This window comes from Adiantum capillus-veneris, chromosome 29, assembly GCF_014529385.1.
Source record: "Adiantum capillus-veneris isolate H3 chromosome 29, ASM1452938v2, whole genome shotgun sequence".
NCBI lineage: Eukaryota > Viridiplantae > Streptophyta > Polypodiopsida > Polypodiales > Pteridaceae > Adiantum > Adiantum capillus-veneris.
In genome coordinates this window covers 2,939,942-2,963,496 of record NC_140959.1, presented here as the reverse complement: position 1 = coordinate 2,963,496, position 23,555 = coordinate 2,939,942, and the positions used below count along the sequence as shown (strand labels likewise).

The following is a 23,555-nucleotide window of genomic DNA, read 5'->3' as shown; positions in this document are numbered from 1 at the left end:
CCTCTGGAAATGACATTTTATAAGGTCTTTTTGAGATAGGTTCACATCCAGGGATAGTCTCAATCTCATGATCTACCTCTCTATGTGGCGCAAGATTCGTAAGGTCTTCTGGGAATACATAATCATACTCCCTCAACCAGTTTGGTCGAAGTGAGGTATTTGATTGGTCCACCTTGTTGAGTTTTACCGCATAAATTTGCTGCCCCTTTCTCAGTCCCTTCAAGAGTCTGTTGGCCTTAACTAGAGTAGCCCCAGGCCTTCCATTTTCCCCCTGGATTAAGGCTTCATTACCCAAGTTATCTGTAAAGGTAAAGTTCCCCTGTGCACAATGGATGTGGGCCTTATTTTGCTTTAACCAGTCCATCCCTAGTATCCCATCAAAGAATCCTAAGGGTAGGGTTCGAAATTGGGCAAAGGTTGGGTGTCCCCCTAAATCAAAGTCGATTTTTCCTGCAGAGTGCTGAGATACTACTTCCTTGCCATTTGCTAACTCTACAACTAGCTTGCTTGTTGGATACTTATCTAGCTTTAGCTTCCTCATGCATCTGGGTGAAAGAAATGAAAGAGTACTACCACAATCTATAAGGAAGTTAACTTGTTCACCTCTCAGAGACCCTAGCGTATGAATGACCGCGTATTTCTCGCAACCATTGGGGTTGTCAATTGTAGCATGCAAGGTTGCTCTCTCCACTGCTTCATCACCCACAATTGGTTGTACCACTGCGGCATTAACTCTGGCGGTAGCTCCACGCCCTCTGTTCATCCTTCCACGTCCTCCTCTTCCATTAGGTTGGCCACACCCATGGGCATTCAAGGGTATGGCATTGGCGCTGGTTGCCTGAGTGTTCTTGGGGCACTTGGATCTGTAATGTCCAAACTCACCGCAACCATAGCATCGAGCATCTGGGAACTCCATGGTTGTGGTGGTAGCCACAATAGGGCGCTGGTCGTATGCTTGGTTGGCTGGTTTGTTATTCCAAACATTTGTCCTTGCCTTCTTTGCCCAATGATTCCTCCTAGTCTGATTAACTTTTTTCACTTCAAGAGCTAAAGGTTTGGTCCTCAGCAAGGCATCATGTAGTGTTGTCGGCCTGAGAGCTTCCAACCGAGTATTCAAAGGGTCGATTAGCCCTTGGCAAAACCTCGCTACCTGTTGTTCCAAGGTCATCTTTGGAGCATATCTCCGAAGAGTGACAAACTTTGCATAATACTCTTCGACATATGAAGTCAGCTGCCGAAGTGAAAAGAACTCGTTCATCTTCAAGGTTTTATAGGCGGGTGGTAAATAACGTCCCATTATTGCAGCTTTGATGTCTTCCTAGGATTGGGAAGATCCCTTAATATCCAAGTCCCTGCAATGTTGCTTCCACCATATCTTGGCATCGCCAGACAAGAGGAACATCGCAAGCATGGTCTGATTCACGGGTTAGGTTCCCGTAGCTTCAAAGTAGTCATCCATTGCTTCCATCCACACTTTCGCATCTCTCTCCACATTTGCCCCCTTGCCCTTAAAGATTGGAGGTTGGGCTTGTTTGAGGAGGAGCTTCTTCTCTTGCGCTGCCGAGTAGAGAGCAGCAGGCAGTGCCTACATGGGTTATATGAGATTCTTGATACCATTACTTGGATTTCAAAATAGACACGAGACTTTAAATAAAATTCAAGATCCCACTTTATCAAGAGACAGAGATTCAGAGACAAAAAAGCACTTTATTGATGAAAATTTATTACAGTCGACACCCCTTAAGGTTTAGGGTACTTCGTGATCACTTTATTACATGGATTTTTGGATTCTTTGGATTGTGTATAAGATACGCCTAGCAGATTGTGTTCACATGATACTCTAATTTATTCGTGAAGTAGTTTCTATACTCATCCTTGAGAGGATAGTAAACTATGGTGCCAAGTCGGGATTCTTCTTTTGGTACTCCAAAAGTCCTAACTCTTTGCTGGGATTACATTGGTGACCTTCTCCAAAAGCCACTCGTTGAGGGTTTGATTGGTGTCGCTAGAGACTGTCTGGTCCAATCGTGTAGGCAACAAGTAGAATATCTCCACCATCCTCAACTCTTCTCCCCAACGTATCTTCTTCAAATCGGTAACCAGGCATCCTAGCTTCTGAGCATTGATGTAGTAAACCCCTCGTGCAAGTGTCCAATCAAGCCCTATCCTCTATCAATGCGAGTGGAGTGTGGCGTATGAGCCTTGATCAGTATCTCCATGACATCTCGCCTGAATTGGTAAACTAGGGATCGTCGAGCTTGTTCGTAAATAAGCTCAAACACTTGGAACTTCCGATATTCTAGCACGGGGTCTTCCTGCAACAACAATGCAAGGAGTTCGGAATAGCTACCTATATACTTTTAGTTCCTTTTTAAATATTCAAACAATACGACTTTATTTCTCAGCCTAACCTTGGCTCTGATACCAGGTGTGAGATCCCCACCCCGCCGTCTCAAACGGCGGATCTGATGGTAAACCTGGTGGCCACTATATCTATAGCGAAAGCAAACAAAGTGGTTCAGGGTTCAACTAGCGGACGATCTCTCATCACAAAGTGAGTCGAGTTCGAGCCTACTAACAATGAGATCTAGCTCCACCTCGCAAGGGAAGCGTACTTAACCTATCTAACAATCCTAAGACCCACCTTCCAAGAGGAGAGAAATCCCGAGTGCCTTTTTCCCCATGTTTCTGAGGCACGTACACTTGAGACTTCGCCGCTCTAGGGGCAATGAGTATTACTAGTGTCGATTTAAACACTATGGGGACGGAGAGTTCCCGACCAATCGGAACCATCCTTCTCATAGGCATTGGCAACCTGAGCCAAGCCCCCACTTTCCACCCCCACACTCACACTTCCTTGTGTGTCCTAATTACTACCACAATGGTTGTTCAACATCAAAATTCCTTGATTAGATTCTGATTCAGAAGGTTCGTTAAGACAGCCCTTCAACCAGTTTTGCAAAGCGCCACCAAGACAAAAATTCTAGTAAAAATTCTACTCAAACTTATTCATTAAAATTCCAATGTTTTGGAGGTACAACATCCCCCCTCCAACGAGAGTTTACTCCCGTTGTCGCCTAGCTGCCTATACAACTAGGTATGTCCACCGCATAGAAAGCACGACATGGACATTCCCACCGCATATAAAGCAAAACGTGGGTTCCCACCGCATAGAAAGCAAGTCGTGGGTAAGGGCCCTAAGCTAGTAACTCTAGCTACTGCAAAATCGTCGCGAGCCGTCCCCTGTGATCAGTAGGGGGATCAGAACTAATTCAACATTGGAAATAGAATAAATATGTCGAGCTAAATTTTCCCTAGCAGACATTCTTTCCTATTGCAAACAATATATCTGTCAACCATTTCCTTCCTACTTTAGACTTTAATATACAATGAAGTCAAGTGCCGAGGTTTCCGTCGGATTTCTCCAACATGTTTGGGGATATGTTCTCTCCTAGCTAAACGTGTGCAATGTTAAATTAAACATCTTGAATAAAATTGTGACCTACCTCTTCCATTTCTTCGTCAATGGCCCGTGAGATGGCCGGTGCTTGTTCGTCCATGGGAGCTTTTCCTTTTCCATTCACATTACTCGTTCCCGCCTCGCGGTCGTGGGCACCACCGAAGCGAGTTCTCTTAACCGGGGCCATTTTATACTCACTTCTTTAAATGATAAACTTGAAGAAAAGAGCTAAGGTCCGAGAGCATCATCACAATCCAAATGATAGATTAGAATCATTGAACAATCCCCCTTATACGAGAGGGTTAGATTTTCCTTCGAGACATAGTAATTTTATGGATAATACTTTACTTGTCCTATGGGAACCGGCTCTAAAGTTAATTACTTGGCTTAGATGATTAAGAATTTCATAATTTTACTGATTAAATTACTAGAAAGATGAATTAAACAGGCTCAATCACCTTCCTAATGCAATTAGAAGATGCAGAACTACCGCATGCATAGGTGAGAGAAAATTCTCTTCTTAGTGGCTTAATGATGGATTAATTTTCCCTTAATCACATCTTAATGTATGAGAAAATTGAATCTAACTTAGCTACACCAATATTGTGTGGTAAAAGAATGAATTTGAGCAAATCTACATCATTACCGGCTTGACAATTAATTACTATGCTTTCTAGAGAGAAAATTCTGTTCTAATCATGTATTAATCATTGATTAAGAGTGATGAATGGCTGCATAATTAGCTATTGGATGATGATTATGTAATGGAATATAGATATGGAGAATTAGAGAGCAGCTATTGGGAATTATAGCTAGGATTAAGCATAGTAGATGAGGAATTGAGAGAATGATGAAGAGGATTAAGAAGAACATAAATTAAATCATGATTACTGTGATTAGGGGCTAAAATCCTCTCGATTTTTTTATCCAAATGAGTTCCCAAGACGAGAATCCCGTAGTGCTTCCCTCCTTTGCTTCTCCTCCAAAAATTGTGTGTGCCGGCAGCACCTTCCCAAGGTGTGTGTGTACTGAGTGGGTGTGTGAGTATGTGTGTGTGTGTGAGCACACTCTTAAATAGGCTCCTCCAAGCTGAAAATCGACCAGGCTTTCTATTTGCATCTGAGTGAGCACTCACATCATGCATGGCAAGTCTAGTTACACCCCTAGCAAGTGTCCAGTTAGCTAGTCTAACTAACTCTCACACTCTCTCTCAAGCTTGGCAACTCTCCCACAACTCCCATAAGACAAGAGGGCGCCTTCTAGCTGCTAAAGCTGGCTCTGAGTGGCTTGGAACCTGTTCCTACACAGCCTCGAGCCTCGGTGCCTCTCCGCACAACTTTAGGAAAAATTGGTTTTAGGCTAAACGGGCTAGACGAGTCTGAATTTAATGCCGTAAATTGCTATACTTAGCACTAATTAAGGCATACTGATGCGAGTACCTGCCATATTTAGCAGCCCTCGGGGTCCGAAAATGCATTTTTTTCAAATTCGGAATACGAGTGCAGTTTTTCGAGATGGTCAAAACTGGACGGATCGGGTGACCAAAAACTTACTACTTTTGAATTTTTTTTTACAAAAATTATTTTAATTCACATTTCAAAGCTTTAAAACATTCTAAACATCATGGCACTGACAGAATTTAAAAAACTGCTAAAAATAATAAGTTTTTCCATTATGTTCATTCCATGGTACAAGGGTGCTCTTTTTGGTCGGGGTCAGAGACCTTACACCCTCTCTCTCTCTTGGTCAACCCCTCTTGCTATTTGCTCATCCTCACACCTCATTGGACCTCCCCAGGCCTAGCCAATGGAAGTTAAGCAGCATAAGTGATAGTCTTCTAACATATGTCCCCCTTTCCCCTTTTGTGAGAGCTTTTAGGTAATTACTTAATTCAACTAAACTCTCATTGGACCCCTTTGCCTCCTGGCCAATAGGAATCAGGCAAGCCATTGGGCTGCTGAATGCTCATTGGACCCCTTGGGAGACTGTCCAATAGTCTTCTAGAGAGCTTAATTCTTATTGATTCTTTTATTAAGTGTTTTTAAATTAATTAAACTAGATTTACTCTAAGCTAATTCTCATTCGTCCACATCCAAGGCCATCCAATAGGAATTGAGTACACCTTGTAGGCATCTGGCATAGGGAGCTGACATGTGTCCCTCATTCCCTTTGTGTAAAGGGAGCTTGTGTGTGTGTGTGAGAGAGAGAGTTTCTCTCTCATCTCCTACCTCAAGGACTCACCCCCTCCTATGAAGGGACGGTTGAAGACTTTTGGGACACACACAAAGCATCCAATTTCCCTAGGCTTTTGACCTTTGGACAGAACCTTTGAATTTTGGAACCTTAGCATTTTGGAAGTCTTAATGGGTTGAACCTTAGGGTCTTTTAAACCCATTGGTGCACATTGCTCTTTTGTAGATGGCCCCCCTTTTGGATACCTATTTTCCCTCCTTTGGATCCCTAGTTCGGCCAGTCTTCTAGCTTAACCAATATTCTAGCTTTTTCTCCCTTGGCACTTCCCCATATTAAATTATCAGTTTAACATGAGAAAATCATTAGGAGAATTGGATGTTGATTATTATGACAGCGCGCTTCCGTTCCACCATCGTTCAAACCATCCGGAAACGGAACTACATCGTGTTTCTAAGTTCTTTCAGGAATGGGGAGAGGGTGTAAAGGCCAAGTTTCTTACATGTGTATGATTTCACCTTTTGAAAAATTAAACGTTTTGACATAAATTCCTTAACATCCTATTTTAAATAAGGTCAAAAGAAATTACAACAAACGTCCTTGTATGGTGACAACAATCCCTCGATGACCTCCATATTGTGGTTTATGTAATTCGTTGAGAATGTTGGGGCAAAAAGTCTAAGTCATACATTTGAAATAAAGAAAATTATCACGAATGGTGTAGTCAGCTATATCATGTGAGTTATGATCATTTAGGTGAAACCATGCATCCTTAAAGTCTTCATCATCTGTGTAAGTGTCAAGCTTCAGAGCAAATGAAATACCTTCAATCACAGACATGTCATGAAATTGGGGTCTTCTACTCAAAGCATCAGTAACTACACTCTCTTTTACGAGGGTCTTATTGGAGAATAGGCTGGAAGTTTTCAATAAAAGTCAACCACTTAATGTGATAATTAAAAATCAAAGGCTATGAAAGCAAATACCTAATACTTTGTTGATTAGTCTTGAAAACAAACTTAAAACCCATAAGATAATGTTTCCAAACTTGGACAGCATGAACCACAGAAGAAATTTTTTTATTATATACGCTAAACTTCTACTCACTTAAACCTATGACTTTCAAACTCCAAAGGATGATTATCCTACATTAAAAAAACTTTTAAACCTTTTCCACTAGCATCAGTAATAACAACAATAAATAATGGTCTCTTAAATTCAATAAATTGTAACACTAGTGCATATGTCAAAGAATATTCAAGTGCTTGAAAAGTGCATTCTTGCAAATTAGTCCAAACAATATGGTATGGCCTTCTTCAAAAGTAACGTGAGAGAGTGAACTTTGTAAGAAAAATGAAGAAAAAACTTGTCGTAGTAGCTGCACAATCCCAAAAATGACTTCAATTTATGAAAATTGTTAGATATAGGCCAAGACGTAATAGCTTCTATCTTCTTAGGATTTCTTCCAAGGGAACAATATGGCCTAGGTATTCAATTTGACTATTAAAGAAAGTGCTCTTCTTAGGATTGAGATAAAGCCGATTCTTTCAAAGTAAATTGAAAATTGTATCCAAGTGTGAGTAGTGTTCTTCTTTTGAAGTACAATGGTATATTCAGTATGCATGTGGTGTGTTAGTGGCTAGATTGGTCCAACAAAGTCGATATCCCACTTAGCAAATACTCGAACTGCCATGATTGGTCGTAATGGCATGTTATCACTTGTGATTGGTGGCTTTGTCCTTTGACATTCATCACACCTCTTCACATACTCGTTTACATTGTTAAAAACTGTTGGCCACCAAAGTCTTGACCATAAGATGAGTTTGGCTTTGGTATCTCAAGAGAAGTGTCCACCTCCAACTCCCGCATGTGCATTTGTCAGAACGTTAAGGTAGTCTGATTCCCATACACGGGTTCTTAAGTTGCCATCCTTTCCTCTTTTGTAAAGTTGGCCTTGGATTAGCTGATAGCTTGAAGCTTCAACCTCAACGGCTTTCTTTCTGTGAGCTGGAAGTTTCTTATCTAAGTGACCATGTGTCAAATAGCTCTCGATGTAAGAGCTCCATTTCGGTGTTGGGGAGATGTGGAATAGTGTAGCGTATGCAATTGGTGTGCTCAGAGAGAAAACTCTACATTTACGTACATACTCTTCCGCATCTTCTCGTAAGGTTGGCCACCAATAGCCATCTAGCAGTACTCTTCGAACTATCTCCTTGCTTGAAACGTGAAATCCTCCTACACGAATGTGCATATATTCCAATATATCTTTGTACTGATCCAGGTTAGGACATATACGTAGTACTCCTTCAGAACCTAGCTTGTATAAGCGTCCCAAGAACATCACATATTGTGCACATTGTGCTAAATCCTCAATACCCTCCGTGGTCAATCCCCCTTGACTTGTAAAGCTAGTTGTAAGCACTCCTATTATTTTCTCAGCCCATCTAGGTGTTGTTTCAATTTGAAAAAGAGTTGCATCAGGAATATCATCGTCTACACCACTAGGAGCTTCTTCACAAGTGATTCTAGAAAGATGGTCAGCTCTCTGATGGGTGCATCCTTTCTTCATTGCAACCTCAAAATCAAACTCAAGTAGAATAACAAACCATCTAATGATCCGTCCTGTTGCGTATGGCTTGTTAACAAGGTATACTAAAGCCTGATGATCTACGAAGAAGATAAATTTATTGGCCAAAAGGTAATGCCTAAACTTCTTAACCGCATAGATCATTGCTAAACCTTCTCGCGCTGTGGTAATGTAATTCTTTTCAGCACTATTCATCCGGCGAATAGCATAAGACACAGGAAAGTCCATATTCCATCTCTCCCTCACCAGGTTGTGCAAGAAAAACCTATTGCAAAAGAAAATGCATCAATATGTATATGGAAAATTGTGTTCCAATCTGGTGCTCTAAGAATAGGTGCTGACACCAATGCTTGCTTAAGCTTTTCAAACGCATTCTCATAGTCATCTGTCTACTCAAATACAATAAGTAGAGCATACATGGGTCTGGCTATCTCAACGTACATGTAGATAAATCTACAATAGTAGCCGCAATGGCCCATAAATATTTGAACTCCTTTGGCATTGTATGGTCTTGGCAATTCAACAATGACTGCAATCTTTTCTGCATCAGTGGATATGCCGTTCTGAGACACTATGTGGCCCAATATCTTGCCTTGCCTAACCATAAATTTTCATTTATCATGGTTAAGGCAAATGCGATATACTTGATCCTCTACCATCAATATGAGCTTGTGAAAGTAATCTTGGAGAGAAACTGACTGATGAAGAAGTTGATGAAATGATTCGTGAAGCGGATGTTGATGGTGATGGGCAGGTGAATTATGGCGAGTTTGTACAGATGATGTAACAGACTTGGACACTCCAAGTCAAGAATCTACCACGACAGCACCAAATAACCACTTCAAAACAGTTTACAGTTCACAATTTATTCGACATTGGCCCGGCGGAGTTCCGTGCCTAGAGATATTGGCCCCAAAGACTGGCGCCCCTTTTGGTATTTCTTTTTATATTAATCTGTGTTCAAAGTACAAGAGTGCTGGCAGGCACTCACACTTAGACTCTGCGTCCAGATGCTCTGAGTTGTGAGAGGCTTGCTCACATATTTAAAGTTAAAAAGCTGAAAATCAAAAGCCCATAAATAAAGCAAAGGCTCTTTCTCTCTTGTTTAATCCAATAAAGCAAAGAGGCTTTCTATATTAAACAAAAGTGCTCTCTCTCTCTCTCTCTCTCTCTCTCTCTCTCTCTCTCTCTCTCTCTCTCTCTCGCTCTCTGCTTTTCCCAGTGTAGAATAAAGCAAAAAGCCTAGCTGCTTTTTTCGTGAAACACGAGGATCTATACAGCTCGGCCACGTGTCAGCACACCACGTCAGCAAATCAGGGTTAGGGTTAGGGCAGAATTAGGGTTTTTGATTTTAGGGTTAGAATTTTAGCAGAATTAGCGTTTTAGGTAGAATTAGGGGTTTTGATTTTAGGATTAGGGTTTTAGCAGAATTAGGGTTTTGGGCAAAATTAGGGTTTTTGATATTCCAGCAGAGAGGGCAACCACGTCATCACTTTGTGACATACCTTCCACTTGAAAGCATTGTAATCAGCCTCGATTCGCCTGCCAAACAGATAGAGGCCATAAACTGTCTTAGAATACACTGACTGTTAGTACCTACGTACTAGGAGCACACATCTAGCACATGTACCAATAACAGTAACATCACATGACATTCAACATTCATTCGGATCTTAGACCATGATTTGTCGGCAATGTAGCTAGCAATCGCATCTAGATGCGGTCGGGACCTCATAGATGCCCGATTGACTAACCCATATTGCAACCATGTCTACTTGAGATCATTTAGATCGAAATGCTGCAGTCATTTCGTCTATCAGTTCCTGCACTTAAAAACAAGTCAAGAACAAATCAGTTTCATATTCAGGAATTCCATTTCATAAAGTCATCCAGCAGAATACTGTCAGCTCTCAGTATCCCTGAAGCTCAAAGAGACATCAGTGACTCTAGTATTCGAAAAATCGAGAGGTCTTCCTCCTCCATTCGCTTCGCGTCCATTGCAAAGTAGGTCTTAAATTTAACCAAGAACCGTCAATTCGTTTTACCTTTCTTTCTTTCTGTGCCAACTTCTGTTCTAAAACGAGCATTTTCTCGTTTTCGTCCAATTCGAGTTGTTCATCATCAGACACATCGCCTTCAAAAGGCTTCAAGAGGCTCACATGAAATGCATTGTGAATCCTCCAAGTGTTAGGCAGTTTCAGTCGGAAGGAGACATCATTGATCTTTTTGGAGATTTGGAAAGGTCCGTAGTATCGCATACTAAGCTTTGGAAAAAGCCTCTCCTTTCCCTTTTTCTTTCTCAGGCGTGCCTTCTCAAAACGTAAGAGCACCCAATCATTCTCCTTCAATTTCAAATCGCGACGATGGCGTTTTGCTGCCTTTTTTCTGTCTTTCCTGAGATTTCTGCAAAGCCTTCCAGGTGAAGTCCCTCGTGAACTGGTCGGTTTTAAAGAAAAATCTTATCTTTCGCGTTAAGGAAGACTAAAACCTTCGTAGCAAATTCAAAAATCTCAAATGGCATTTTCCCCATCAAAGAGTCAAACGTGTTTCACTCAATTAGCAATCTCTGATTGCCCGTCAGTCTGCGTGGAACGATGACGAGAACTGCAACCGCTTGCCTATGTTCTCCCAAATAGCCGTACAAAACCAACTCGTGAACCTGGGGTCCCTGTGGGAGACAATTGTCTGAGGCATGCCATTGTAATCTAAAGACCTGGGCAATAAACAATCATGCCCACTCTGTGTTCTCGGGAGATGAAATCCTTTGCAATACTTTCCTAGGGGCGGGTGGGTATGGGCAAAGGCTGTAACAATCCCCGTGCTTTATGCCTGTCAAACTTGACCTTATGGCATACCAAGCAACTTCACACAAACTCCTCCACATCCTTCTTGAGTCTCGGCCAAAAGAAGTATCTCTCTACCCCTTTCAAGGTGGTAACAATGCTACAGTGACCCGTAAAAGGCGGACAATGGCATTCGGTTAGAACCTTTTTCCTCAATGGTTGTGTAACTTACAACATGGTTTTCTTCATCAAGTAGCCATCCCGAATGGAATAGTCCGCTACTATCTCCCCTTTCTGTATTCAATTGGATACATCTGCAAAATCTGTTCGTGGAGTATTGACCGACCATATCCGCAAAGTTCCTATGATGTATCGCAGGAATAGCCAGAACCAACGGCTTTCGGGACAAAGTATTTCCCACCAATTTCTTTTGTCCCTGCACATGGACAATCCGGAAGTAAACCGTGACAAGATGTTTGCCCACCGCATCTGCTTTTTTTTCCATAGCTGCTTCCATGACAAGAAGTAGCGTAAACTCCCATCATCTATGGAAACTATAAAATCGGCTTCGAGTAGGTAATGTCGCCACTGAATAAGAGCATGGATAGCCGTCAAAAGCTCTTTCCCACAAATCTGAGTTGTGAATTCCGGCCTTGAGAACAATCCGCTCTCGTAGGCAATGACATTGGCCTTCTTGCATTAAGACCGCATCCAGACTACGACCACAAGTATCACGATATACTTCAAACAACTTCTGCAAGTCCGGCAAAGAAAAAACTGGTTCTGTAGTCAATTTCTCTTTCAAAGTCTGAAAGGAGTCACCTCTGTGGGTCCTCACGAGAAAGGGACTCCTTTATGTGTCAAGATATGCAAAGGGGAAGCAACCTCTGCAAACTTTCTAACGAACCGCCTATAGTACGAATACAGTCCCAAGAAGCTTCTAACTTCATGGACATTCTTCAAATCGGACCAATCACAGATAGTCTCTATCTTGGCCAGATCCATTTTCACTCTTGTTGCTGACACAATGTGTCTCAAAAAGTGTATCTCTGGTAGGAAAGTGTTCTTTTTCACTCTCTTTGTCTTTCTCTACCTCCTTCTCAGAATCGTTCTTTTTCTCCTTTCAGATCTAGAGCATGCAGTTTCCTTGAATGGTTCTTGCTGTATTCTTTCTTGTTCGATCGCTTTTTCCTGTGTGACTTGAGTTTGCTTCGTTTGTTGAGTATCGTCCTTAACCAATGAGCTTGTGGCTACTTCTCTCATCTCCTCATCCATGTTTAACCCTTGATCTCTTTGTGGTTCTCTTGGTGGATCGGGTAATGCTGCATCATGCACATTTTCTTCCTGTCCCTCTTCTTGAATTGGTATTTCCTCTTGGTGTTGTTGCTCTTGTGTCTCTTCTTCATTCCTTTGCCTCCTTTCTGTGGCCGTGGGCTAGGTGTCTCCTGCTCCCACTGTTTTCTTTTGTTAAGTCTGACTTCGATACGATGTTGTTGTCTTTGTGCGATCATCCTTCTTTCCTCTAATTCCTTCATCCTCTCTTGTCTCAATCTCTCTACCGCAGGGTCTTCTCTTGGCCTGGGAGCTGCAAGAGGCCTTAGAGTACTTGTTCCTGCCTCTCCTTTGTTTAGATCTCTTCTCATCTTCCCTTGCTCTATCCCATCTGTCCCATTGTTCAGATTGAGTTGGATGCTCCTTGAAAGGATCTTCCTCCCCTTCTGATTCGGTCTTTTTTGAGTCTTCAGATTGTTATGACTTCGATGAGGTAGTTTCTTCCTGCCGGGTATGTTCTGGTTCTTGGGCTGCAATCCTTGTTGTCCTTCTTGTGCTTATGCCAGTAACTCTTGGAGCCCTTATCATTCTTGTTGTTGGGAGCTGACTTTTTGCAGTCCATTCCTCCATAGAACCAGCCGGTGGTAGCTCATCTATCATTCCCACTGCAAAGTAAGCCAACCTTGTTAATGCTAATCGGCAATTCATATGCATGGTGTTGGGTGCTTTCTTCCTCTTTGCAAAAGCCTTTAACTCTGTCAATATAAGCTCTATGAGATTTAGTGACCACATCTTTCTGTTTTTGGTATGTGGGCTACCCTCCTCTGTGGTCTATTATACCTTGTGCTAAGTGAATCTGTGTGATCTCAAATGGCTCCATCTCTTCAAGCTGTTGCTTGTTGCTTTTGTACCTGGTCTTTCGTTGTTGGGGTTGAGATGCCATTTCTGGACATCACTGTGCACATGAGCAAAGCTTTAAACATGAATTTTGGTTATTTTGTTTTGGTCATGCTGTCCAAACCTTAGCATCAGCAGTCACACAACTTGACTGGAAGTGTCGCCATTTGAACAACATGAAGTATTGTTTTTTAGGCATTGTTGGTATCTGTGCCTGGACATCAGTCTTATAGCTTGGCTAGATTTTTTGTTGCACAATAATAAACGTGCCTTTGTGGTTGAGGCTCAACCAATTTGTGTCGTTGGTTCCAAATGTTTGCAACTTAGCATGTACTGCATATCATGGCAGGCAATATTATGGATGAGAATAGATTGAAGCAAAGATCCATTTCCTTGAGACTGTTGTTGAGGGATATCAGCTCAAGGCATATCCCCTCTACCTCTGTTACATCGTGATCCAAGGTTTCCTGAGACATACTAAGCAAAGTAGGAACAAAGAATGAGGTTGCTTATATGGGTTTTCTCACAACTCTATTAACCTAGTGCAAAACTCAAAGTAGGTTTGTTGAGGTGGTGGGGAGCTGACTACTTTGAAGTGCACAAATTGCAAAGAGCATTGTTTGGTATAGAAACTCAACCTGATCTACAACTGGTTGTTGCAAGCCTCTAGTGGAAAAAACTGCCAAACACAAGTAAGAAAGGTAGATGGCAACAATAGATAGTACAAAATTGCTCACTTTTGACATTATTTATAGAGCATTGAGCATATAAGGTGGAGCCTACCTAGACATTGCACCTGTTACGTTGCAAGCGGCGCCTAATACGACTCTTGGCTTGGACTTGGTTGGAGCACACAAGGGCCAATGAGTTTATAGAAAATGTTTCCCACTAGAGCAAAGCTTTAAACATGAATTTTGGTTATTTTGTTTGGACGCTAAGTTCTGAGTTTGACGCATATAAGGTGTGGACACAAAATTGATGCGGCTTGACCCATTGGGTTTGTAAACACCTAGGCTAACTATATGCAAGAGCTGATGGGAATGTGTGACGAACAGCAAGAGATCACGATATCTTACCTGATGCAATATAGTGGTATGTTTTATCATCATTGTTGAGAGTGTGTAGGATGCATTGAGAAGGACAAGAATGGTTCTGAACTTCAAGATGACCTTGCTTTAGCCATTTTCAGTGATGTAGACTCTAAAATGAGTAGATTTGACTTCTGATGAGCATTTGATGGTTTGACTTGACCCTAGACCTACTCATAGCTTAGTACAAGTGATATGGAACACAATGGTGCCATCTGCATGTGTCCTTCAGTAGACCAGTAAGAGATCACGATCTCTTACCTAATTCACAGTGATATGTTTTGAAGATATGATGATGTTGTGCACATTGATATGACCCTAGTGAGTGTGTTTTCATGCAAAGTTTGGTTAGCTGTACTCCAATAAGATCTGTGCAATGTTTTTTGATGTCTTTTGCGGTCTTGAAGTATTTTTTTTTGTGTTTTGATGCACTTATGCTAAATTTCAGAGCATCTTAGTTGTTCCCCACCGCTGCTCTAATGATCTTTGATTGTCATATGGTTATCTGCTTGGCCTGAATAGGCTGATAAGCATTAGATGCTTTGACCAAATCCGCTCTTGGGACTACCAATGTTCCCAATACTCTATGAGGAGTATTTTGAGTGGTCCCTAAGCAAACATTGATCCTTTATGCCACTTTAAGGTCCTTTTGGTGTGTTCTTATTATTCTGGCTTGAATAGGCCTTCTTTGCTTCTAGTCTGGAAATTTTTCCACCTTTGCCTGCACTTGTTGGTTAGTGGTTAGTCCCCACACCCTATTAGTACCTACCCAGTTAGTACCTGAGCACCTCTTTGAAGCTCAATAATGCAGTAAAAGATCATGTTAATGTCCTTGCCGCTACTTCCATCATTAACTTGGACTTTTGGGGCATCCTTTGTAATCTTTTAGGGATGTGATTAGATAGTGTTCTCTGAAGCCAACCATGCAAACAGTGCACTGTTTCAAGAAGGATGGTAAGAGATTGCGATCTCTTACATGCTTCACAGTCATGTATTCTGATTTGACAAGTTTGTTGTATATGTTCTTGTCACCCTTTTGTGGATGTTTTGGGCCCAAGTGGAGCTCACTTGGCAGGATTATGACCATTTAGTCACTTTTTCACTCCAACATTAGCCATTTACTGTTTGACAAGTTTTTCAAGGTCCATTTGACGCCATACTTCATCCATGAGACGGTAAGGATGTATACAACCCAGCCATGATGTCAAATATGTGCATCATGAAGGATGGTAAGAGATCACGATCTCTTACCTGATTCACAGTGGCATGTTTTGACTTCACCATCATGTTATACATGCTCTATAGATGTGTTTAGATATGTTGGGCATCAAAATTGGACTATTTTGATTACGTTATGCATCTTTTTAGTTTAGGGTTTCCATTTCCCGACATTGCCCCCTATGAGTGATATGCAATTTTTTTCATGCAAACACATATATAAACATGTTCTAGCATATGTCTAGAAATTACCTGTAAGATGGTATAGAGTCTGGATGTGCGTGTCGCACATACAGAATCTCAGAAGTAAATTTCATTCCTATATATTTCACTAGGGCTTGAAAGAAGTGACAAATTCACTTGTTTAATCTAGAGAGATAGTGTATCTTTCAAAGTTAGATCCAATAAGATCTTAAGTGCTTATTAAGTACAATTTAATTACAATCCTAACTTTGAAGATTTGGATCTTGATAGTTCAATAAGCAAAAATTTGCTCACATCATAGTTCTTTCCTTCCTAACACTTTTTACTTAGCCGAGATGGCCCCGAAACCAACTCGTACTGGGACGCAAGCTGGAGCAATCCAGATCTCCGTTGTGAGGGTCGAAGAACCCTCGGTGACAATGGTGGAAGAACCTCTCTAGGTTGGCTTTCTCTTAAGAATAAAAAAAATCATTTTTAAGTTATCATTGCACACCTGACCAGGTTGGCTTTCCCCTTTAAAAATTTTTCTTTGAAATGGTAGACGAAAATAAATGATGTGTTCCATTGATTCATTGTTGGGGAATTAAAGTAAAAGAACCCATTTTTTTTAATTGTAATAACAATGTGGTAGTAATTAGTTAAGTTATGGGAGTGTGGGGTCGAAAGTAGGGGATTTGGTTGTCCTTGTTATGACACTACTTCCATAGTGCCGGGTGGACCCAATAAGTCAGGTGCTTTCCAACATTAGAGTCTAGAACTTCTTTAGGTCTTCTCTAATAGTTTAAGTCCTTCATTGTAATGGAAAGTATGGCGACTATGCCCATTAAATATTGGGAAAAAAGTTTCATACCATGAACCAAGGGTAGTGTATCTCCACTTTACCACCTCATCTTGGAGTGCAATTAAGAGCGTCGATGGGAATCAGTTTGGCTAACTAGAGGACTATGCTTCCATACGCGAGATAGAGCTAGGTTAGGCACCTTTGGTTTGTATCCCATGGATTTGGTACAATTCTGAATGTCATCCATTGGAAATTCCTTGTAAACCTAGCCAATTATCAAAAGGGTTGTCCTCCAGCACACGTTTGTGCGATCGGGTAAGGACGCCCACCTCACAAGTAAATGCACCTTGTTTTTTGAACCTCATGCAAAAAGAGAAATACTAGAGCCATAATAGTAGATAGAGTATATGCATTGTTTTTTGGACCCGACAAAAAGATAGATTTAGTCATAGCTTGATAGTGACATTTTTGCCTTGATTTTAGTGAATTTCGGCTAAATTATTGAAAAATTGATGTTTTGAACTTAGAAATAGACCCAAAAACTACAAGATAGAGAAGACAACAATGTCATATTTTTGTACACATAGCAATATGTTATTTATTAATTCCTTAATAAAGAGATTAGTAATGGGCCCAAAAATTAGCATTTTTGGCCCTAATGCATACTCACACTACTAAAAGCACACAAAGAATGTGCTTCCCATACATGACAAAAAACCAAACCTCTTGCACTAACTCTTTCTTGGCTCCATATTTGGATAAGTAGCAACCACTTATTGATTTTATCTAGAGAGGGGATAACCCAAAATTTCATGAGGCCTTCATTGCACTGGATCCCCTATGCGATACTGAATGCAATGTAGATAGGCTTCTTGCACTGTGTAAGTGTAAACTCAAAACCTAAGCTTCTTGCATGGTTTTGTCTACCGTGTGTGCTCTTCCGAAAGAGCATTCTTGTTAAGTCTTGATTATGGATACCCTCTCTCTCTCTCTCTCTCTATATATATATATATATATATATATATGTATATATATATATATATATATATATATATATATATATATATATATATATATATATATATATATATATATATATATATATATATATATATATATATATAGTTGGCATCATGGGCCAAAATGCCCATGCATCGGTGCAAGGGCATTTTGGTCCATGGTGCCAACTATAGAGATACTCTCTCTATGATTTGGCACCATGGACCAAAATTCCCATGCGTCGGCATGCACCAGTGCATGGGCCCGTGGTGCCAACAATACACACACACACACACACACACACACACACACACACATATATATATATATATATATATATATATATATATATATATATATATATATATATATATATATATATATGTATATATGTATGTACATACATATATAAATATATATATATACACACACACACATATATATACACATACATACATACATACATACATATATATATATATATATATATATATATATATATATATATATATATATATATATTTATATATATACTAGAGAGGGGATAACCCAAAATTTCATGAGGCCTTCATTGCTCACATCCTTGGCAAGCACAATTCGGTGGCAAATGCTCTCTCAAGACGACCAAGAGCAAATGCTGTTTCAGTAGCATACCACAATGATCTATCTAGCATGGCAGATGCGTATGCTATGGATCCAGATTTTGCTAACGTCATGTCCGCTTTGAGTATGGGGAAGATACAAGATCCATATGAGGTCAAAGATGGATTTCTTCTCTATGGCTCTAAGCTATGTGTTACCAAAGAATTGAGAGAAAAGATTATGCTAGAATCCCGTGCTCCTCCTTATGCGGGACATCGGGGCATACAAGCCACTATAAATGCTATTGAGACATACTTTTACTGGCCATCAATAAAATAAGACATAAAAGCTTATCTTTCCCAATGTATGATGTGCCAAAAGGTAAAGTATGATAAAGGTAAACAAGCGGGGTTATTGCAACCATTACCCATCCCAAATGCACCTTGGGAAAGTATCTCCATGGGTTTCATTTTTGGTTTACCAAAATCATTCCACAGAAATACGAGCATATGGACGATAGTTGACAAGTTTAGTAAACAAGCACATTTCATACTTGTCAAGAAGACTATCAAACCTCATCATATGGCTAACCTCTTTGTTTCTCAAATCTTCAAGTACCATGGCTTGCCAAAGTCTATAGACTCAGATAGATATCCTCACATGATGAGTCTCTTCTGGAAAGGACTATTTGAGAATATGGGCAGAAGGTTGAACTTCTCCTCTGCCTATTATCCTCAAACGGATGGGCAAAGTGATATTGTCAACTCCACCATACTAGATGTACTGAAGAGTTATGCTACTAATATAGGTCAACGAAATCAATGGGAATGGTACCATTCTCGGATACGATAGCTAGTATTCATTGCTCGTATTTCATTGTCAGAGTTGAAATTCTTGGATTTATGAAAGACGAACTATTGCGAAAGCATTTGCCAAGGATGTTTTCATTAATCAAGAACGAAAGTTGGGGGCTCAAAGACGATCAGGTACCGTCGTAGTCTCAACCATAAACGATGTCGACTATTGGTAGATGTTACTTCGATGACTCCGCCATCACCTTATGAGAAATCAAAGTTTTTGGGTTCCGGGGGAAGTGTGGTGGCAAGGCTGAACCTTAAGAAAATTGACAGAAGAGAACCAGCCGGAGTGGAGCCTGCGGCTTAATTTGACTCAACATGGGGAAACTTACCAGGTCTAGACATAGTAAGGATTGACAGATTGAGAGCTCTTTCTTGATTCTATGGGTGGTGGTGCATGGCCGTTCTTAATTGGTGGAGTGATTTCTCTAGTTAATTCTGTTAACGAACGAGACCTCAGCCTGCTAACTAGTTACACGAAGGATCCTCTTCGTGGCCAACTTCTTAGAGGGACTATGGTTGTCTAGGCCATGGAAGTTTGAGGCAATTACATGTTTGTAATTCCCTTAGATGTTCTGGGCCGCACGCACGCTACACTAATGAATTCAACGAGTTTACCACCTGGGCCGATAGGCCCGAGTAATCTTTTGAAATTTCATCGTGATGGGGATAGATCATTGCAATTATTGGTCTTCAACGAGGAATTCCTAGTAAGCGCGAGTCATGCGCTCGCGTTCACTACGTCCTTGCCCTTTGTACACACCGCCCATCGCTCCTACCGATTGAATGGTCCGGTGGAGTTTTCGGATCGCGGCGACGCTGGCGGTTCGCCGCTGGTGATGTTGTGAGAAGTTCACTAAGCCTTATCATTTAGAGGAAGGAGAAGTCGTAGCAAGGTTTTCAAACCTGCGGAAGGATCATTGACACACATCCACCGAACACCACGAATTGTGGACGTACCGCGAGGGGCCACGCCCGAAGCCGCGGTCGCCCATGCCTCGCCCCAGTTGCTTGAGCCGAGAGATAGTGGGCGAGATGCCGGCGGTGCCGGGGCGCCTGTCAGTCGTGCGACGAGGTGCGGGAAGAGGGGCGCCTCCCCCCCACCCTCTGTCGTGAGTGCGTCCCCCCTCCTCCGTGCCGCAAGGCACGGGGCCGCTTGATAAACCTTCCCCTCCCCCTGGGGGGGGGTGCGCGAGGCGCACACATAACAACCACGTCGAACTGAGATGCCTCCCTCCGGGAGGATTAAAATACATAGCAACGACTCTCAGCAACGACTATCTTGGCTCTTGCAACGATGAAGAACGCAACAAAATGTGATACGTAGTGTGATTTGCAAAATTCCATGAATCATCGAGTCTTTGAATGCAACTTGCACCCGCGGCTTGTCCAAGGGCATGTCTGCCTGAGCGTTCGCACGACCCCCATGCCAAGGCCCCCTCCTCCTCCCGTGCCGCAGAGCGAGGGGCTCGCACAGCGGAGGTGGCCGTCCAAGTGCACGTCCCTCTCCCCGCCTCCCACTCGTGTGCGGCATCAACGGGGCAATCGTGCCGCCGCGGTCGACTGAAATGCATCAATGGCACCGTGCGACGACCAGCCGCAAGGGTGATCAACGGTCCCCTCCCCGCTCTCGAGTGGGGAACGGCTTCTGCGCTCCGTGGTTTCGGCATGTCGAGAAAGGGCATTGCAAGAGGGAGGGGAGCGGGACACATGCCCCTCCCTGATCGAAATCGAACGCACGGACCTGAGATCAGGCAAGGCCACCCATGCTAATTCTAAGCATATCACTGAGTGGAGGAAAAGAAACTAACGAGAATTTCCCTAGTAGCGGTGAGCGAACCAGAAAGAGCCCAACTTGAAAATTGTGCGGCCTCTTCGTACGAATTGTAGTCTGGAGAGGCGTTCCCTCTGCGACTAACCGGGCCCACATCCCTTGGAAAGGGGCGTCAGAGAGGGTGAGAGACCCTTCGAGCTTGGACCCTGTCCCTCCAAGAGGTGTCGTCGACGAGTCTGGATGTTTGGGAATGCAACCCTAAGTAGGTGGTAGATTACATCCAAGGCTGAAAACGGGCAAGAGATCGATAGCGAATAAGTACCACAAGGGAAAGATGAAAAGGAATTTGAAAAGAGAGTTAAAAAGTGCTTGAAATTGCTAGGAGGGAGCACCTCGGTTGGATGTGGAACGACGTGAGCTGGTCCGCCGCTCGACGCGGGGCACTGGTTAGCGTGGGCTCGCGCGGCGGGACAAGAGCGGGTTGTAGTTGGCCCACCGATGCCATCGTGCCAGTCGAGGAACAAAGCGTGCGCTACTCAATGGCATGCATTTTTGCACCTGTGTGCTCGAGACGTTGGTGCTCTTGGCTTTCCATCCGACCCGTCTTGAAACACGGACCAAGGAGTCTAACATGTACGCGAGACGGTGGGTGGCAAACCCACAGAGGTGCAAGTAACCTGACAGGTGCGATCCCCCTCGCGGGGTGCACCATCAACCGACCGTGATCTTCTGTGAAAGGTTTGAGTGGGATCGTACCTGCTGGGACCCAAAAGATGGTGAACTATGCCTGAGTAGGGATACTGACATGAAAGAGGCTCGTAGCGATACTGACATGCAAATCGTTCGTCAGACTTGGGTATAGGGGTGAAAGACTAATCGAACCATCTAGTAGTTGGTTCCCTCCAAAGTTTCCCTTAGGATAGCTAGAGCTCGTCGTAGTTTTATCAGGTAAAGCGAATGATTAGAGGCATCGGGTGTGAAACACCCTTGACCAAACTTTAAATAGGGAAGCAACCAAGGTAGCTCTGCTCAACCCCGGTGAGGAATGGGAGCTCCAAGTAGGCCATTTTTTATAAGCAGCAGTGGCGATGCGGGATGAACCGAAAGTTGGGTTACGGTGCCGAATTGCACGCTAACCTAGATCGCACAAAGCGTGTTGATTGATTAAGATAGCAGGACGGTGGTCATGGAAGTCAAAATTCGCTAAGGAGTGTGTAACAACTCACCTGCCAAATCAACTAGCCCCGAAAATGGATGGTGCTAAAGCGCGCGACCTATACCCGGCCATCCGGGCAAGTGCGAGGCCCCAATGAGTAGGAGGGGTGTGGGGGTCGTGGCGCAGCTCTGGGCGTGAGCCCGAGTGAAATGGCCCCCAGTGCAGATCTTGGTGGTAGTAGCAAATATTCAAATGAGACCTTTGAAGACCGAAGTGGAGAAAGGTTCTATGTGAACGGCAATTGGACATGGGTTAGTCGATCCTAAGAGATCAGGCAATCCTGTGTCAAGGGCGCAATGTGCACCGTGCATCGAAAGGGAATCCGGTTAATATTCCCAAACCGGGACGTGGCGGTGGACGGCAACGTGACCGAATTTGGAGATGCTGGCGGGCCCCCGAGAAGAGTTCTCTTTTCTTTTTAACAGCCCACCCACCCTAAAACCGGATCACCCGGAGATAGGGTCCAACGGTTGGTAAAGCACTGCACATCTCGAAGTGTCCGGTGCGCCCCCGATGGCCCGTGAAAATCTGGAGGAGCGAATGCCGATCACGCCCGGTCGTACTCATAAACGCACCATGTCTCCAAGGTGAACAACCTCTAGTCGATAGAACAATGTAGGTAAGGGAAGTTGGCAGAACGGATCCGTAACTTTGGGAAAAGGATTGGCTCTGAGGGCTGGGTCTAGGGGTCTATGGTCTAACACCGGAGGTTGTCGAGGGTCTGCTCGAGCTGCCCCAACAGCGAGGGCGGGTCTCCGCGTGCCCACCGGGCGATGGCCATAGAACGTCGCTCCTTGCTAGTATTAACAAAATTCTGTAATTAGGCCATACTCCCCTTTTCCCCTGATAGGACGCTCCCCAACTGGAGTAGGGGTATGTGTATGGTAATAGATCATAAGTGTGCACTGCCAGTATATATTAAATAGTAACATGAGTCAAGAGGAGGCTATAACTATTAGGGTGAGGGCCCCACTGGTTTATCAAAAAGTTGATAAGAGAAGAGAAGGATGAGGAAGCTGACCGATTGGAAGATCGAGACACCTATGAGAAACTGAGCAACAATGAGAATTAGGGGGTTATAAGGTATGGAAAAGCTCAGTTTACCCCCACCAAACATGATTCGTTTCATGATATGCCCTGAGTGGTCAGGCGCGTCGGAATAATAGTCGTCGTCACTAGAAACTTTAACGAACTCGACCTCCCGGACAAGGATATGATAGCAAGGCATGCGGGAAGAAGGAAGCTCCACATACCCTGAACAACGAGCTGGCGGGTCCTTTCTCAAGTGGTAGACGCCTGGGCATTATCTTCACCCAAAGCCCACTTATAGGACGCGACAATTGGAATGGAGGCCCATTTAAAAATTATGATAAGGCCCTTCGGGACAGCTTGTGTGGCCCACCATTCAACGGGTGCAACATCCAGGCGACCCACAACCCGGCTCCACACCTTGTTACCCATGTCAATGATGAGCTTGTGGCACTCTATATCATTAAGGGAGGCAAGCCCACCTTTCTTATTCTTACTGACCTCGTTTAGGACAACAAGCATTTGATGAACAATGTTGATAGCGGCCTGGTCCATACTATACTTAAAGACACCAAGTAACCCAAAGAGCTGGACCATTGACTGAAAGAAAGAAACCAT

The 23,555-nt window shown here is 42.9% G+C and overlaps 1 non-coding gene and 2 pseudogenes across 1 annotated transcript; all 3 read left to right on the top strand.

Moving 5' to 3' along the window:
- The first annotated feature begins 18,632 nt into the window (after positions 1–18,632).
- On the top strand, positions 18,633–19,834 carry LOC147418655 (18S ribosomal RNA; annotated as a pseudogene).
- A 346-nt stretch (positions 19,835–20,180) lies between these two features.
- LOC147418654 (5.8S ribosomal RNA) lies at positions 20,181–20,333 on the top strand. The gene has a single exon (XR_015187212.1). It is a non-coding gene; the product is annotated as a 5.8S ribosomal RNA (ribosomal RNA).
- Positions 20,334–20,680: 347 nt separating this feature from the next.
- Positions 20,681–22,870, top strand: LOC147418653 (25S ribosomal RNA; annotated as a pseudogene).
- Positions 22,871–23,555: the final 685 nt, after the last annotated feature.